Source organism: Panthera onca, chromosome C1, assembly GCF_046562875.1.
Source record: "Panthera onca isolate mPanOnc1 chromosome C1, mPanOnc1 haplotype 2, whole genome shotgun sequence".
Classification (NCBI taxonomy): Eukaryota; Metazoa; Chordata; class Mammalia; order Carnivora; family Felidae; genus Panthera; species Panthera onca.
In genome coordinates, this window is record NC_138346.1 from 195458602 (window position 1) to 195478932 (window position 20331).

The following is a 20331-nucleotide window of genomic DNA, read 5'->3' on the forward strand; positions in this document are numbered from 1 at the left end:
AGCTGAGAGATTGAAGCACGCCAGTGGACCACAGAAATGAGAAAAGATGTATCAATACGTGTAAGAATAGTTTTTATTCAACCACATCAACCTCCCTCCCATAACCCAACAACATAAAGGAGCACCAAGAGATATCTATCCCTTGTCTCAAGTTATTCCACAGGGGAAAAAGAAAGTGAGCCTGCATGTGGACTCTGGCACAATTCTGTCCACCTGTGGACCTCAACACCAGGTCTGCACTCCCTCCACCACCATGGGTTCTGCCACCTGGCCTACAGAGTCTCTGGCTAGGCTAACTAGTGAAGCCCTCCCTGCTGAAGCCATTCTGTAAAAACTGGAAAAGTCAACTACTTCTTCAAATGCTCAGACACCAACAGAACACTATAAGAATCATGAAGATTAGAGAAACATAACACCACCAAAGGGTCAAAATAAAGCCTCAATAACTTACCCTAAAGAAATGGTGATCTAGTAACTGACTAACAAGGAATTCAAAATATTCATGAACTACAAGAGAACGCAGACAACTAAATGAAACCAGGAAAACAATATGTGAGCAAAATGAGAAGTTCAATAAATATATAGAAAACATTAAAAAGAGCCAAAAAGAAACTTTGGAGTGGCAGAATACTGTGACTGAACTTTTAAAAATGTAATAGACAGCTTCAACAACAGACTCATCAAGCCAAAAAAAGAATCAGAAAATTCAAAGACAAATGATTTGAAACCATCCAGTCAAAGGAACAAAAAGAAAAAATAACAAAAAAGAGTGAAGAAAGCCTATGGGACTTATAGTACACCATCAAAAAAAATACAAAAACAAAAACCCCAATATGTGCATTATGGGAGTCCCAGAAGGAGAAGAGAAAGAGAAAGAAGCAGAAAGCTTATTTAAAGAAATAATGGCTGAAAACTTCCCAAATCTGGGGATGGACATAGATATCAGACCCATGAAGCCCAAAAGACTCTAAATAGATTGAACATAAAGAAATCTACACCAAGATACACTATAATTGAATTGTCAATAAAGATAGAATTTTGAATACAGCAAGACAAAAGCAACTTATCACATACAAAGACTCCTTAAAAGACAATTAGAATATTTCTTAGCAGAAATCTTGAAGCAAGGAAAGAAGTGGAATAATATATTCAAAGTGCTAAAAGAAAAAACTGCAAACCAAAAATCTTACACCCAGCAAAACTATCCTTCAAAAATGTAGGAAAGACAAAGACTTTCCAAACAAACAAAAACTGAGGGAATCTTTCACCAGTACCCCTGCCTTACAAGTGCTAAAGGGAATTTTTCAAGTTGAAATGAAATAAAGCTAAACAAAACACAAAAGTATAAATCCCACTAGTAAAGGTAAATGTAAAGACAATATAGAATAATATAATACTATGATGTTGGTGTACATATCACTTTAGACACAGGTACAAAAGTTAAAAGACAAAAGTGTAAGAATAACTATAGCCACAAAAATTTGTTAATGGATACACAATGTAAAAATAATATAGAGTTTTTGTGTGTGATTGTTACCAGCTTAAAATAGATTCTTATAACTATAATAAGTTTTATGCAAGCCCATGGTAACCACAAAGAGAAAACCTATATTAAATTAGTAGGTGCAAAAAAAAAAGGACAACCGAAGTATATCACTACAAAAAAAATCAAATCACAAAGAAGACAACAAAAGAGAAACAAAAGAACTACAAAACAGAAAGCAATGAACAAAATGGCAATGATAAGTCCGTATCTATCGATAATGAACTTAAATGTAAATGAATTAAGTTCACAAATCAAGAGATATAAAGTGACTGAATGGATAAGAAAATCCACTTATATGCTGTCTGTAAGAGACTCATTTTAGATTTAAAGACACATATAACTGAAAGTGAAGGAACGAAAAGATATTATATGCAAAAGAAAGCAGGGGTGGCTATACTTATATCAGATAAAATAGCATACAATATGGTATACTTATATACTTAGACAAAACAGGCTTTATGTCAAAAACTGTCACAAAAGACAAAGAAGATCAATTGAATAAAAGAGTCAATTGAACAGGAAAATAAAATGATTACAAATATTTATGCATCCCACAGCAGAGGGCCTAAATATATAAAGTAAACATTGACAGATCTGAAGGGAGAAATAGACAGACATAAAACAGTAGTAGGAGACTTTGATACCCCACTTTCAATAAAGGATAGATCACCCAAACAGAAAATCAATAAGAGCAGATATGAACAACACTATAGACCAAATGGACCTAACAGACATAAACAGAACATTCAACCCAACAGCAGTAGAATAAACATTTTTCTCAAGTGCTCACAAAAAATTCTCCAGGATAGATCACATGCTAAATAAAAAAAAATGTCTTGACAAATTTATGAAGATTGAAAGCAATTTCAAGTATCCTTCCCAATCACTATGGAATAACAAAATGAAAATGGGAAAACTCATAAATGCATGGAAATTAAACAACACATAATAACAGAGTTTCAAAATACATGAAACAAAAATGACAGAACAGAAAGGAGAAATAGACAAATCCACATAGTTGGATATTTCAACAGTTTTGTTTCAGTAATGGATAAAACAAAGGGACAGAATAACAAGTATAGAATACTTGAATAATGCTATCAAAAAACTGAAAATAAGTGGTATTTATAGAACAATCTTTGCAATACCTCAGACCACACATTCTTTTTTTACATTCAATATTCACCAAGATAAACCATAAATAACAAATTTAAAACAAATTTAATAACAAATTTAAGAGTATTGAAATCATGTAGAGTATATTCTCTGAATAGAAGGAAGTTAAATGAGAAACTACTAACAAATATATGTAGAAAAATCCATGGATATTGGGGGGGGAGGAGCCAAAATGGCAGAACAGAATGGAAGTTTTTTTGGTGTCTCATATCCCTGAAATACAGTCAGATCAACACTAAACCATCCTGCACACCTAGAAAACTGATTTGATGATTGACACAACAATCTGCATAACCTGAACCACAGAACTCTGTAGGTATGTGGCACAGAGAGGTGAATATGGGGAGAGAGAAGTCGTGGAGGGCAAAGAGCTGTTTTTGCATGCAGAGAGAGGACTGAGACAGGGAAGAATACAGGCAAAGCGCCCCTCCCGCCAAAAGCAGCTGGAGAGAAAGTGGAAAAGTGGAAACAGCCGCAGGGACTGAACTAAAAAGGGATAAAGGAGAAAGGAGAGGATTTAAATACCATTAAGACTATAAACAGAGGGAGTCCAGAGTCTGAAACTCTGCAGCTCCCCATACCTGGCAGTTCTCTGGTGAGAAGGGCAAATTCCCAGAAGCAGAGTGGGGTCCGGGAGTCTTCGGGCCACATGGGGAGTGGCGGTTCCCCTGCTGGGACGACATCTGGTAGAGGTGGTGTTGACCCCCTAACAGGCAAGGCCCTAGTGGACCCGGGAGAACAACCACATTCGTGGGTGCTGGAACAAGGTCGCTGGGGTGAAGCCTGGTGCCAGATGTGTGTTGTGATTTGCCATAATCCCTGAGACGCTGCTGCTACAAAATCGCGTGAACTTTCTCTGGGGCAGGCTGGCCCCCAGCCGCAGTCTCTGGGCACCAGCAGCACCACATCCTGTGAACGTTCCTGGGTGTGGTGGGCACCTGGGCAGTGCTCGGTGAGACCATCTACAGAGGGGTGGAGAGGGTCAAAGCTGCAGTCCCTCAGATGTAAGGGACCCGGAAACACAGCCGAAACTAAGATAAAAACTCAGGAGGGAGGTGCTGCCTGGGGCTTGGTCACGGACAGTGTAAAAGCAGGGAGAATACAGAAGCCGAAGACAAAGGACAGGTGTGCGATTGCTGATCCTGGAGAACAGAGTTCTGATCCTAGAGACTGGGTACCTGGGTGACGCCCTTTTCACCGCTCCCGCGCATGCGCATGAACACCTACAAGCGCCACAGCAATCCACCCCCAGTAAGCTCAGCAGCGCCATCTAGTGGAGAAAGGAGCCATTACACTAAGCCCCGCCCAACTGGGCCAACCTCACTCTTCAGACACACAAATCTCTCCGCCTGCTTAGTTTACAGACTGTAAAGTGCTTCATAGTTTGACTTCTAGGGGAAAATGAAGTAATTTCAATCGTATTTCAGTGTGTTTGCTGGTCCATCCATTCAATTTCCTTTCTTTTTTTTTTCTCTTTCTCTTTTCTTTTTCTTGAATACATAAAGAGAAAAAATTTATTTTTATTTTCAATTTTTATTTAAAATATTTTTCTTTAATTTTTTTCTACTATATTTTTTATTTTTGTGTAATTTTTTTTAATTCTATTTTACTTCCATTATTTTATTTTATTCTATTAAATTGTATTCATTTTTTCAAATTGTCAAACAATTTTTCCTTTTTTTTCTTTCCCCTTTTTTCTTTAATATATCAACACCCGGACCAAAACACACCTATGATCTACCATCATTCATTTGATTTTGTGTGTGTGTGTGTTGTTTTTAATTTTTTAATTTTAATTTTTAGAAAAAATTTTTACTGCATTAATTCCTTTTTTACCTTCAAAATGATGAAAAGAAGGAATTCTCCCCAAAACAAAGAGCAGGAAGAGATGATAGCCAGAGACTTAGCCAACACAGATACAAGCAAGATGTCTGAACCAGAATTTAGAATAATGATAATAAGAATACTAGCTGGAGTTGAAAATAAACTAGAATCCCTTTCTGAAGAGATAAAAGAAGTAAAATGATGAAATAAATGATGAAATAAAAAATGTTGTAACTGAGCTGTAGTGTCAAATAGATGCCACGGTGGCAAGGATGAATGAGGCAGAACAGAGAATCAGTAATATAGAGGACAAACTTATGGAGAAAAATGAAGCAGAAAAAAAAGAGGGAGACTAAGGCAAAAGAGAAAAATTTAAGAATTAGAGAAATCAGTGACTCATTAAAAAGGAGCAACATCAGAATCATAGGGGTCCCACAGATGAAGAGAGAGAAAAAGGGGTAGAGGGTTATATGAGCAAATCATAGCTGAAAACTTTCCTAACCTGGAGAAAAACACAGACATCAAAATTCAGGAAGCATAGAGGACTCCCATTAGATTCAACAAAAACCAACCATCAACAAGGCATATCATAGTCAAATTCACAAAATACTCAGGCAAGGAAAGAATCATGAAAGCAGCAAGGAGAAAAAAGTCCTTAACCTACAAGGGAAGACAGATCAGGTTTGCAGCAGACGTATCCACAGAAACTTGGCAGGCCAGAAAAGAGTGGCAGGATATATTCAATGTGCTGAATCAGAAAAATTTGCAGCCAAGAAATCTTTATCCAGCAAGTCTGTCATTCAAAATAGAGAGAGAGATTAAAAGTTTCCCAAACAAAACTTAAAGGAGCTCATGACAACTAAACCAGTCCTGCAAGAAATTTTAAGGGGGACTCTCTGAGGGAAGAAAAGACTAAATAAATAAATAAATAAATAAATAAATAAATAAATAAATATCAAAAGCAACAAAGACTAGAAAGGACCAGAGAACACCACCAGAAACTTCAACTCTACAAGCAACACAATGGCAATAAATTCATATCTTTCAGTACTCACTCTAAATGTCAATGGACTAAACACTCCAATCAAAAGACATAGAGTGACAGAATGGATAAGAAAACAAGATGCATCAATATGCTATTTACAAGAAACCCACTTTAGACTTAAAGACACTTTCAGATTGAAAGTAAGGGGATGGAGAACCATCTATCATGCTAATGGTCACCAAACTAAAGTTGGAGTAGCCATATTATATCACACAATCTAGACTTTAAAATAAAGACTGAAACAAGAGATGAAGAAGGGCATTGTATCATAATTAAGGGGTCTATCCACTAAGAAGATCTAACGATTGTAAACATTTATGCTCCAATGTGAGAGCACCCAAATATATACATCAATTAATCACAAACATAAAGAAACTCATTGATAATAATACCACAATAGTAGGGGTCTTCAACACCCCACTTAAAGCAATGGACAGATCATCTAATCAGAAAATCAACAAGGAAACAATGGCTTTGAATGACACACTGGACCATATGGACTTAACAGATATGTTCAGAACATTTCATCCTAAAGCAACAGAATATACATTCTTCTCCAGTGCACATGCAATGTTTTCCAGAATAGACCACATACTGGGACACAAATCAGCCCTCAACAAGTACAAAAAGATTGAGACCATACTGTGCATATTTTCAGACCACAATGCTATGAAATTCAAAATCAACCACAAGAAAAAATTCGGAAAGGTAACAAATACTTGGAGACTGAAGAATATCCTACTAAAGAATGAATGGGCTAAGCAGAAGTTAAAGAGGAAATTAAAAAGTATATGGAAGCCAATGAAAATGATAACACCACAGCCCAAAACCTCTGGGATGCAGCAAAGGCAGTCATAAGAGGGAAGTGCATAGCAATCCAAGCCTTCCTAAAGAAGGAAGAAAGGTCTCAGATACACAACCTAACCTTATAACTTAAAGAGCTGGAAAAAGAACAGCAAATAAAACCCAAAACCAGCAGAAGAAAGGAAATAATAAAGATTAGAGCAGAAATTAATGCTATCAAAACAAAACAAAACAAAAAACCAGTAGAAGGGATCAATGAAACCAGAAGTTAGTTCTTTGAAAGAATTAACAAAATTGATAAACCACTAGCCAGTTTGATCAAAAAGAAAAAGGAAAGGACCCAAATAAAACCAAGAATGAAAGAGGAGAGATCACAACCAACACAGCAGAAATAAAAACAATAATAAGAGAATATTATGAGCAATTATATGCAAAAAAAATGGGCAATCTGGAAGAAATGGACAAATTCCTAGAAACATATACACTACCAAAACTGAAACAGGAAGAAAGAGAAAATTTGAACAGACTCATAACCGTAAAGAAATCGAATTAGTAATCAAAAATCCCCAACAAACAAAAGTCCAGGCCTTTGGATGGCTTTCCAGGAGAATTCTACCAAACATTTAAGGAAGAGTTAACACCTATTCTCTTGAAGCTGTTCCAAAAAATAGAAACGGAAGGAAAACTTCCAAACTCTTTCTATGAAGCCAGCATTACCTTGATTCCAAAACCAGACAAAGACCCCCACTAAAAAGGAGAACTATAGACCAATTTCCCTGATGAACATGGATGCAAAAATCCTCAACAAGATATTAACCAACTGGATCCAACAATACATTAAAAAAATTATTCACCACAACCAAGCGGGATTTATACCTGGGGTGCAGGACTGGTTCAAAATCCGCAAAACAATTAACATGATTCATCACATCAGTAAAAGAAAGGACAAGAACCATATGATTCTCTCAATAGATGCAGAGAAAACATTTGACAAAATATAGCATCCTTTCTTGATAAAAACCCCCAAGAAAGTAGGGATAGAAGGAGCATACCTCAAGATCATAAAAGCCATATACAAAAGACCCAACGCTAATATCATCCTCAATGGGGAGAAACTGAGAGCTTTTCCCCTAAGGTCAGGAACAAGACAGGGATGTCCATTCTTGCCACTGTTATTCAACATAGCATTGGAAGTCTTAGCCTCAGCAATCAGACAACACAAAGAAATAAAAGGCATCCAGATTGGCCAGGAGGAGGTCAAACTTTCACTCTTCGCAGATGGCATGATACTCTATATGGAAAACCCAAAAGATTCCACCAAAAAACTACTAGAATGGATTCATGAATTTAGCAAAGTTGCAGGATATAAAATCAATGCACAGAAATTGGTTGCGTTCCTATACACCAACAATGAAGCAACAGAAAGAGAAATCAAGGAATCAATCCCATTTACAGTTGCACCAAAACCCATAAAATACCTAGGAATAAATCTAACCAAAGAGGTGCAAATCTATACACTGAAAACTATAGAAAGATTGTGAAAGAAGTTGAAGAAGACACAAAAAAATGGAAAAAATATTCCATGCTCCTGGATAGGAAGAACAAATATTGTTAAAATATCAATACTACCCAAGACAATCTACATATTTAATGCAATCCCTATGAAAATAACACCAGCATTCTTCACAGAGCTAGAGGAAACAATCCTAAAATTTGTATGGAACCAGAAAAGACCCCGAATAGCCAAAGAAATCTTGAAGAAAAAAACCAAAGCAGGAGGCATCACAATCCCAGACTTCAAGCTATACTACAAAGCAGTAATCATCAAGACAGTATGGTACTGGCACAGGAACAGACACTCAGATCAATGGAACAGAATAGAGAACCCAGAAATGGACCCACAAACGTATGGCCAACTAATCTTTGACAAAGCAGGAAAGAATATCCAATGGAATAAAGACAGTCTCTTCAGTAAGTGGTGCTGGGAAAACTCGACAGCGACATGCAGAAAAATGAACCTGGACCACTTTCTTACACCATACACAAAAATAAACTCAAAATGGATGAAAGCCCTAAATGTAAGACGGGAAGCCATCAAAATTCTCGAGGAGAAAGCACAAATCTCTTTGATCTTGGCCACAGCAACTTCTTACTCAACACGTCTCCAGAGGCAAGGGAAACAAGAGCAAAAATGAACTATTGGGACCTCATCAAAATAAAAAGCTTCTACACAGCAAAGGAAACAATCACCAAAACTAAAAGGCAACCAACAGAATGGGAGAAGATATTTGCAAACAGCATATCAGATAAAGGGTTGGTATCCAAAATCTATAAAGAACTCATCAAACTCAACACCCAAAAAACAAATAATCCAGTGAAGAAATGTGCAAAAGACATGAATAGACACTTCTCCAAAGAAGACATCCAGATGGCCAACTGACACATGAAAAAATGCTCAACATCACTCATCATCAGGGAAATACAAATCAAAACCACAATGAGATACCACCTCACACCTGTCAGAATAGCTAACATTAGGAACTCAGGCAACAACAGATGATGGCAAGGATGCAGAGAAAGAGGATCTCTTTTGCACTCCTGGTGGGAATGCAAACTGGTGCAGGCACTCTGGAAAACAGTATGAAGGTTCCTCAAAAAATTAAAAATAGAACTACCCTACAACCCAGCAATTGCACTACTAGGTATTTATCCAAGAGGTACAGGTATGCTGTTTTGAAGGGGTACATGCAACCCAATGTTTATAGCAGCACTATTGACAATAGCTAAAGTATGGAAAGAGCCCAAATGTCCATCGATGGATGAATGGATAAAGAAGATGTGGTATACACACACACATACACACACACACACACAATGGACTATTACTCAGCAATCAAAAAGAATGAAACCTTCCATTTGCAACCATGTGGATGGAACTAGAGGGTATTATGCTAAGCGAAATTAGTCCGTCAGAGAAAGACAAATATCATATGACTTCACTCATATGAGGACTTTAAGACACAAAACAGATGAACACAATGGAAGGGAAGCAAAAATAATATAAAAATGGAAGAGGACAAAACATAAGAGACTCTTAAATATGGAGAACAAACAGAGGGTTACTAGAGGGGTTGTGGGGGGGATGGGCTAAATGGGTAAGGGGCATTAAGGAATCTACTCTTGAAATCACTGTTGCACTATATACTAACTTGGATGTAAAATAAATAAATAAATACATAAATACATAAATTTAAAAATTTTTTAAAAGAAAATCCATGGATATTTGGAAATTGAAGCAAACTTTCTAAATAATCCATATCAAAGAGGAAAATCGCAAGATAAATTGGAGAATATTTTGAATAGAATAAAAACCAAAACAAAACATATCAAAATTTGTGAGATGCAGCCAAAAGAGCACTTTAAGAAAAATGTATAGCTTATATGCTTGTATTAGAAAAAAGAAAGGACTAAAATCAGTTTCCTAAGCCTCTGTTAAAGAAAATATAAAAGGAAGAACATATTAAGACCAAAGTAAGTAGAAGGAAAGAAATAATAAAGAGCAGAAATTAATGAAATAGCCCAAATGTCCATCAACATATAAATGGATAAAGAAGATGTGGTGTGTGTGTGTGTGTGTACACACACACACACACACACACAATATAATACAAATATATATTGCAATGATGTGGATGAAGCTAGAATGTACTATGTTAAGCAAAATAAGTCAATCAGAGAATGACAAATACCATATTATTTCATTTATATGTGGAATTTAAGAAACAAAACAGATGAACACATGGGAAGAGAAGAGAAGGAAACAAACCACAAGAGACTCTTAATGATAAAGAACAAACTGAAGGTTGATGGGGGGAAATGGGTGGGAATTGGGCTAAATGGGTGATGGGTATTAAGGAGGACCCTTGTTATGATGAGCACTGGGTATTGTATGTAAGTGATCAACCACCGAATTCTACTGAAGCCAATATTACACTGTATGTTAGCTAACTAAAATTTAAATTAAAAAAAGAAATTAGTGAAGTAGAAAATAGTCTAAAATTTGAAAAAATGAATAGAATCAAAATATGGTTTTTGAAGAAAATTAATACAGTTGTTGATAAAACTATAGTGAGCTTGGTTGATAAATAAAGAGAGAAGACATAAATTACCACTATCAGGAATAAAGAGGGACTCCCTATGTATCCTGTAGGAAATACTATTAACTTTATGCTAACAAAGTCAACACTTGAGATGAAACAGGCAAATTCCTTGAAAGACAAAATATATTAAACTCACTTAAAAAGAATCAAGAATCTGAATAGTCTTACATCTATTAGTGAAATTGATTTCTTAACTTAAAGCCTTCCTACAAAGAAAACACACGGTTCAGATGGTTTTGCTGGTGAATTCTATAAAATATTTAAGGGGAAAAATAATACCAGCTTTATACAAGATCTTTCAGAAAATGAAATAAGAAGAAACACTTCCCAAATAATTTATGAGTCCACAATTACCATGAACCAAACTAAACAAAGATATTACAAGAAAAACAAACTATAGGCAAATCTCATTTGTGGGCATAGACACAAAATCCTTTACAAAATACTAGCAAATTCAATTCAGCAATATACAATAAGATAATACATCTTGACTAATTTGGATTTATTCCAAAAGGCAATATTGGTTAGCATTAAAAAATCAATGTAATTCAGCATATTAGCAAAATAAAAGAGAAAAACCCTATTATCACCTCAATAGATAGAGAAAAATACATTTGAAAACTTCAAGACCTAATCATGACACAATCTCTCAGCAAACAAGGAATAAAAAGGAACTTTCTCAACCTGATAAACGATATCTACAAAAAACTCTCCAGCTAGCATCATGCTAAGTAGCAAAAGACTAAATGCATTACCTCCTAAACTGGGAACAAGACAAAGATGTCTTCTCTCCCTACTTCTATCCAATTTTGTACTGTTGGTCCTAAGCAGTATAAAACATCTGAAAAAGGATAACAAAAGTTCTAAGTAGAAAATCCTCAGCAATGCATAAAAATAATCCAACCAATACTAATAAGTGAGTCTAGCAAGATCAAGATACAAAATAGACTGTACTTATATAAACTGCCAATATTCAATTGAAAATTGGAATAGAAAAACAATGCCATTTATAGTAACATCACAAAACATGAAATTCTGAAGTATAAATGTAATGAAATATGTTCAGACCTATACACTAAAAAGTACAAAATAAAAACAGAAAGTGAAGAAGACTAAGTAATGGAGAGATATATCATATTGATGGATCAGGAGTCAATATTGTTAGGATGTTTGTCGATTTTCCTCAAACTGATCTATAGATTCAATGCAATCCCAATAAAAATCCTAGGAGGATTTTATACAAACTTTGAAAAGATGATCTTAAAATTTATATGGACTTGGAAACAACTAGAATAACAAAGACTATTTTTTAAAAGAAGAACAATAGAGGATTAATATCTATTTTTCTAGATTTACTATAAAACTAAATATAAAGATATAGTAAGCAAGGAAATATGGCATTTCATAAGGGGATAAAGGTAGACATATAGATCAATAGAACAGTATGGAAATAGATCCACACATATATGGTGAATTAATGGTGCCATATTAGTTTTCCATTGAAGTTATAACAAATTACCACCAATTTTGTGGCTTAAAACAACACAAATTTATTTTATAGATCTGTGAATTAGAAATCCAACACAGAGCTCATAGAGTTGAAGTCAAGATGTCAGCAGGGCTATGAGGTTCTAGGAAAGAATCTGTTTCCTTGCCTTGAGGGTGCCCTCAATCCTTGGCTTATGGCCCCTTCTCCCACCTTCAAATTCAGCAGTGCTGGGTTAAATACTTTTCATATTACATCACTCTAACTTCTATTCTGTTTCTTTTTTTTTTCCATTGTTAAGGATCTTTCTGATTACATTGAAAAACCCAGACAATCAGGAATAGTCTCCCTATTTTAAGGTCACTCTATTAGCAAAATTAATTCCACCTATAATCTTAATTACCCTTTGTCATGTTACCTAATATTTACATGTTGGGTTAGAACATGGATATCTTTGGTGGTGGGGGCATTATTCTGCCTACCACATACAGATGCCAAGGTAATTCTATGGGGAAAGAGTAACTTTGTCAACATCTGGCATTGGTACAACCAGATATTGATGTGGAAAAAAATGAATCTGATCATTACCTTACCCCACCCACAAAATTACCTTGAAAAAGATCATACAGCTAACATCAAAATGAAAACTATAAAGCTTCCATAAGAAAATCTTTATGACCTAAAGGAGGGCAAAGATTTCTTAGGACACAAAGGACACAAGCTAAAGAAAATCAGCCAATTGTTTTTGCATCAATGTTAAAAATTTTTTATCTTTAAAAGATGATATTTAAAAAGTCAAAAGAAGCCTCAGAGTAGGAGAAAATATTCACGTGTGTATCTGACAAAGAATTTGTATAAGGAGTATATAAAGAATTCTTACAACTCAACAGAAAGACCAAAAAAATACAATTTAAAACACGGACAAAGGTTGGAACAGACATGTCTCCAAAGAAGATATATAATAGAAAATAAGTACATGAGAAGACGATGGACATCATTAATATCCAGGAAAATTAAAATGAAAATCACAGTGAGATGGATGCTTCTAGACATCCATTAGAAAAGCTAAAACTAGTAAGAGTGATAATGCTAAGTGTTGACAAGAATATGGTGTAATCAGAATCCTCAGATTCCAAGGTGGAGGTTTCTTATGTTAAATGTACACTTAACATACAACCCAGCAATTCCACTTCTAGGTATTTACCTAAGAGACATGAATACATATGTCCATACAAAGATTTGTACTTCAATGTTCATAGCTTTATTTAAAACATCCATTAATTAGAAACAATCCAAAGATCCATCTTCAGGAAAATTATAGTGTCTTCATACAATGGGATATAATACAGCAGTGAAAATGAGTTAATAACTATTAAGCACAATGCTGATTGAAAAAAAGACCAGGGGTTCCTGGGTGGGTCAGTCAGTTAAGCATCCAACTTCGGCTCAGGTCATGATCTCATGGTTCATGAGTTCAAGCCCCACATCGGGCTCTGTGCTGACAGCTCAGAGCCTGGAGCCTGCTTCGGATTCTGTGTCTCCCTCTCTCTCTCTGCCCCTCCCCTTATCACGATTTGTCTCTGTCTCAAAAATAAATAGACTTTAAAAAAATTTTTTTTAAGAAAAAAGACCAAGTCACAGAAGAATATACACAGAATGGTGTCCATATATAAGATGCATAAACATATAAATCATTTCTTTTAGAAGAATTATTCTAAAAGCCAGGGAAAAATAAACATAAAATGCAACATGGTGTTTACCCCTGGAAGGGTTAGGAAGGAGTATGGGTTCGCAGTGAAGCATGAAGAAAAAGTCAAAAGTCTTGGCAGTGTTCTATCTCTTATGCTGAATGATAGTAATACAGATTTTTATTCTTCCTTATAAGCATACATTATAATTATTCTTTTTGTATAAATATAACACTTATGTTTAAATTTTTAAGGGGCACCTAGATGGCTCAGTTGGTTTAGCATCCAACTTTGGCTCAGGTCATGATCTTGTGGTTCATGAGTTCAAGCCCCGCATTGGGGTCTCTGCTGTCAGCACAGAGCCCACTTTGGATCCTCTGACCAGCCCCTCTCTACCCCTCCTCCACTTGCTCTTTCTCTCTCTCTCAAAAATAAATTAAAAAAAGAAAAATTTAAAATCACACCGCATTTCATTTTTATTATTATTTAAATTCAAGTTAACATACAGTGTAGCTTTGGTTTCAGGAGTAGAACCCAGTGATTCATCTCTTACATATGACACCCAGTGCTTATCCCAAAAAGTGCTCTCCTTAATGCCCATCAACTATTTAACGCATCTCCCAATCCACCTCCCTCCAGCAACCCTCAGTTTGTTCTCTGTATTTAAGAGTCTCTTATGGTATGCCTCCCTGTGTTTTTATCCTATTTTTCACACAGCGTTTCAATGACAGAACTGGGACTTCACTGCAAGCCTCTTGACCCCCAATCTCATGGAGTCTATGGACCCTGGGCAAGTGGGAGAGAAGCAGATCTTATCTTTCTGCTTCTAGGTTGAATTTGCATTTTGGGGGGAGGTAGGTAGTAAAGCAACTGGCTGGAAAGACAGCTTTTGCCCTGCTCTCTCCATCACCTGTGGATATGATTGACATCATCTGCCTCTTCTCTCCATCAGGTATCTCCTCTAGGTACTAAGACATTGGACAGCAAATTAGATTCTACACAGGTTAGATCCCCACCACAAAGGAGATTTTCTCCTTCCTACTGAAAAGTGATAGACAATGAAGGTGCTGGCTACCAGCAAATGTTTATTGTATCCTGAGTCAGTTGGGATCTCGGGACCAAGCTCTCCATGAGATGAACATTCCACTGGGCTACCTTCCCTGACCACAGGCAGAATGGAAAACCACCTCTGATATGAAGGAAGGGCTCATGAGGCTCTCTGGAAAAGATTGTGTCCATGTGCCACCCACCCTCCTGGTTTGCATGAGGGGCCATTCATTTGTTGCTCCCCTAGGACTATATTAAAATGCACATTCTTTACCTAGGGCAACCTGTTGGCCCTCTCCCATTAGCACATCTACACTGAGGGGATCAAATCTCTTTACAGGCTGCTCCTTCATCCATTCATTAGTCTAACATTTTTTAAGCACCTACCAATTGCAAGAGCTGTCTTAGTGGATGGGGCACAAAGATGATAAAGCAGACAAGGTATCTTTGCATAAGGAGCTTATAAAAGGAGAGAAAATGTATCAACCTATAATTACGATGCATTAGATTTGGTGCTAATTGAGTTTTTACAGAAGAAAGAGTAGGAAACTACTGGCCTTGTCAGAGGAGGTGACATTTGATACAGGGTTTGAAAAAGGAGTAAGAATTCACCAGAGGAAGGGGGAGGTGCAGAGACCCTCTGAGAAGGTATGAGAGGTTCTGGCATGCTCTGGAGGAACAAGAGATCCTCATGGCTGGAGCTTGGCGGTATGTAGGAAGATAATGTGCACTTTAGGACAGCTATAGATAGGAAAGGAAGAGCTATAGATGGGAGAGGGAGATGATGTGCCCTTTAAGAGACCTGAAGGAAAGAAGAAGTTTGGAATTTAAGTTCTAGGCCAATCATCTTCAACCTTGAAGGGCTCATCTGAGACTTTAGGGGGGTCATGAAGTTATGTGGAAGAAATCAACTTCTTACGTGCACTGACTTTTGACTGTTCAATGAATAAATACTGTCAATACATATGCTACTATTTTTAAATAGAAATAAATTCTACAATGATTTTAAAAATTCAGGTACATTTGAAAGTCTCGGTGTTTTGTGGCATTGTGCATTTTTCAAATGACAATTATGGCAAGTTCAACTGTTGTAATGGGCTGAGGTGCAAGGAGGTGTCTAGGAGCATTTCTAATGTGAAAGGTGGGGAGTGATGATCCTCCTAACTGAAGTCTAGGCATTCTCTGAGGCAATGAGGAGAAATAAGACAGTTTTAAATAGTGGAAGGACTTACCATACTTCTGTTTTGGAAAGATTGTATAGGCTCCCCCAGGGTGCAGGCTGCATTACAGAAGGTAAGCCTCCCTGGAGACAGAGCCACCAGTTTAGAGATTCTTATAGTGATAAAATGAGAGATACAGGTGACCTGAGCCAGACAGTGGTGAAGGCAGAAGAGAGAGGCATTTCAAGAGGCATTAAAGAGTCAGAATTGTAGGGGAGGGATGAGTAGGCAAAGCATAGAGGATTTTTAGGACAGTGAAAATACTCTGTACGATATTATAATGATGGATGGATGTCATTATTCATTGATCCAAACCCATAGAATGTACAACACCAAAAGTGAGCCCTAATGTAAGCCATAGACTTTGGATAATTACTACGTGTCATTGCAGGTTCATCAATTAAAACAAATGTACCACTCAGGGAGAGGGGCTGTTGATAATGGGGAGGCTCCCTCTCCCTCTTGCTCTCCCTCTTGCTATACATGTTGGGAACAGAGGGGAAATGGCAAACCTTTGTACCTTTCGCTCAGTTGTGCTGTGAACCTAAAATTGCTTTTAAGAAATTAAATCTTGGGGCGCCTGGGTGGCTCAGTCAGTTGAGCGTCCAACTTTGGCTCAGGTCATGATCTCATGGTTCATGAGTTTGAGCCGTGTTGGGCTCTGTGCTGACGGCTTGGAGCCTGGAGCCTGCTTTGGATTCTGTGTCTCCTTGTCTCTCTGTTCCTTTCCTGATCATGCTCTGTCTCTCTCTCTCTCTCTCTCTCTCTCTCAAAAATAAATAAAGATTAAAAAAAAGAAATGAAATCTTTAAAAAATAATAAGTAGAAAAAAATCAGAATTGGTGGAATATAGTGGCCAACTGGATATCGGAAGTGAAGGGGATGAAGGAGTCCAGAGTGTCTCCAGGTTTCCAGCTCCAGTAGTAACTGAGGCCATTCATCAAGGCTATCTGCACTATCTCCTGTAATCCTATGATTAATCCCATTCCTGAGATGTCCTGGGCTTTGCATTTGGAAATCACTAAACTCTGAATTAAAAAAAAAAAAAAAAAAGCATGAAACCTTGACCAAGTGTTTCAGATGTAAAGAAGCAAAAGAAGCGAAGTGAGAAGATGTAGCTACTGATGGGTCCTTATAGGGGAGAAGAGAATAAATAACACAATTCACTAAATGCAGGTGAGTGGCCATTGTCTGGGTCATGGCCAAACAAACAGGAAACATTCTGAGCCTGGATGTGACCAGTCCTGTCTATTAACTGCTCCTGTTGCTCCTGGGAACGAATGCACTGTTTCAGGATGATAAGGAGGGTAGTGCTGAAGCTGGGCTTAGATTACATCATGTGCATAATGTTTCGCAGCTGGTAAATAGAGAAAGGTTCAAATAATAACACCTAACACTTACGGACCACTCACTAAGTGTCAAAAACTCCTCAGTTCATAACATGCATGAATTGAAGGAGGTGAAGGAGGTGATATTATTATTCTAATTTAATTCATTCATTCATTCATTCATTCATTCCCAGATGAGAAAACTAAGGCCCACAGAGGTTCAATAACTTATCCAAAAGGTCATATGTGGCAAGTGGGGGAAGCTGGGAAGTAGATCCCAGCAACCTGGAACCAAAACTTGCTGTCTTAGCCACTACTCAATACCCCGAGACTGTCTGTCCAACTCTGAGACTGTTTGAGACACTATGCTTAACTACAGAGCCACACTGCCCTGACACAGGAGGGACACCAGGTATAAGGGGAGACAGTAAAACCAGTCCAAGTTCAGGGCAGTGAGGCCTGGAGGAGTGGGGTAGCATCTGGAGGCATCTTTGCCTGGTGAGTTGGGTCTGTGTTGGCCTCTGGATCAAGAGGACCAGCTGCGGCAGGACCGATGGCCACAGCCTCCTCTGGACAATGGCAGGTGAAGGATTGAGAGGTTGCTTACTTCCATCCAAGCTGGAGCAAAGGTGTGGTTGGGGGGAGGGGTTAGGAAACTGAGAGTGCAGAAGTATGTTGAGACTCTATGAGGACACTTCACAAGAATCAGGCTTTCCGGGTCTCATGAAATTGATTTTATTTCTATGTCTTAAGTTTATGCCAGGATGTAATTTCTCAGTTGAATTCCTTCAACCACTTCTATCTCCAAATTATACTCTCATCCTACTCCTGTAGCCATGCATTCATTCCCACGTGCAAACAGGGACTGCAAGCAAACAACCTTGTTTCCTGGAGGCTAATCATGTTGTCAGCCTGTTGGCCTTGACCAAGAAAAGGAGCACTTTCCTGTGTCTCATAACCTGTGTGAAGTTAGACCTTCTCCCTTAACCATCAGTCACTGGTTTTGTTTTTTTCTTTCTTTTTCAAAATTTCTATTTGCCACATCCCACTTTTTTTTTAACTGTAGAAATTCAGTGACTATCCAAGTTTAAAAAGTACCAGGAACACTAACCTTTACTTCCTGCCTTTGGCCTCAACTCACAGGCTCCATCCAAACTTCAGTGCCCTTGGGCAAGGCTACATCCTACTTAAGACTCTACTTGCCCTGGAGCTCTATCTGATAGAAGCAGCCTCAGGAACAAGCATAGGGGAAGGGGAGTAAGGATACATATTTACTGAACCCCAATACTGTACCCAGCAAACACTAGGCATTCTCTAGTTGAGTACTCACATTTATAAGACTCCATGCTAAGTACTTTACAAAAACCACAGTGGTCTTTTTTTTTTTTTTAATATAATTTATTGTCAAATTGGCTAACTTATAGTGTGCAAAGTACGCTCTTGGTTTTTGGGGTAGATTCCCGTGGTTCATCGCTTACATACAACACCCAGTGCTCAGCCCAACAAGTGCCCTCCTCAATGCCCATTACCCATTTTCCCCTCTCCCCCATCCCCTCATCCACCCTCAGTTTGTTCTCTATATTTGAGTCTCTTATGGTTTGCCTCCCTCCTTCTCTGTTTGTAACTATTTTTTTCCCTCTTCTCTTCCCCCATGATCCTCTGTTAAGTTTCTCAAGATCACAGTGGTCTTTTTAAATACAAATCTAAGCCTACCACCTTCCTTCTAAAAACCATTCAAGGATTTCCCACTGCTCTTAAGATGAAGTTCAAAGTGGAGTTCTTACCATGGTCTACAAAGGCTCTCTGTGGTCTAGTCCCTGACTATATCTGTAGCCTCATTGCATCACCCCCTCCTCCTTCAACAACTATCTAAACTCTGCTACTTAATCTTTGGATCTCAGCTCAGAAGCCATAATATATGGAAGGAAGGGGGGTCCAGTGGTTTCAGGCATGGCCCTTGTAGCCAAGTTATCCGGGTTCAAATCCCAGCTCTGGGCCTGGCTGGCCTGGTTGGATCAAGTGTTCATCAATAAGCCAAGCACTGGCCAAGGTGATGGAATACCCAGGGATGCCTCTGGGGTCCAAGAGTGAAATCAATTTTGCTGTGAAGATGTGGCTTAAAATCGGGGAGAGCGATTCACCAAGGCAAATCAGGAAATATTGCCCCAATAAGAGAAAACAGATGTAGGAATAACAAATGTCCACTTTGCTGTTTTACAGACTGTGAGCACTGTGCTCTCTCTGTGATTCTTGCTTTATTCGTGTATCACACACACTATTATTTAATTTTCTGCCACTCCCTTTTTGTACTTAGAGCCTTATTTTAAAATGAATGTATTTATATCAGTGCTGTACATGAAAAACAAATATTACTTGCCATAAATAGGAGATAATCTTATGTATTTTTTACAGTGAAAACAAAACAATGTTATTAAATTCTAGCTAGAGATGGTGGCCTGCTAAAAATGCTCTGGGATTGTGGCCTTGTTCTCTCTTTGTTAAAAAGAGAGATTATCAGGTGTTAGAGAGGCGTAAAGACATACTAACACCAAACTGAGCCTTTCTCCCTGATGTAATCAGAAAGCCTAAGAAAGAATTGAAAAGGAAATTACTTTCTCACTATGTGATTCAATGTGATGTGATGCCATATCCATACAGCATTGAAAAGTCATTTTCCATGCCACTTGCAATCATCTGGTATACCACCAGTGCTACCTCCTCGACACTTTAGGGAACACTGTCTTAGAGTGTTTGAACTTGGTCAAAACTGTTGAATGAATGGCCAAAAACAGTGAGCCCAGGACTAGTTGGTTATCAGAGAGGGTGGGGAAGCAAAAAAGCCAGCACATTTTGACAATAGGAAATTACTCTTTGTCTAATTGGATCTTTTTGATAAGATAGGAAAGAAATTAGTTTAAGTCCTCTTGTTTCTCTCCCTGCTTCCCACCAGCTTCCCCTCCTATAGTCACACACAGTCATTCCAAACTGGTGGCTGCATACTCGTCCT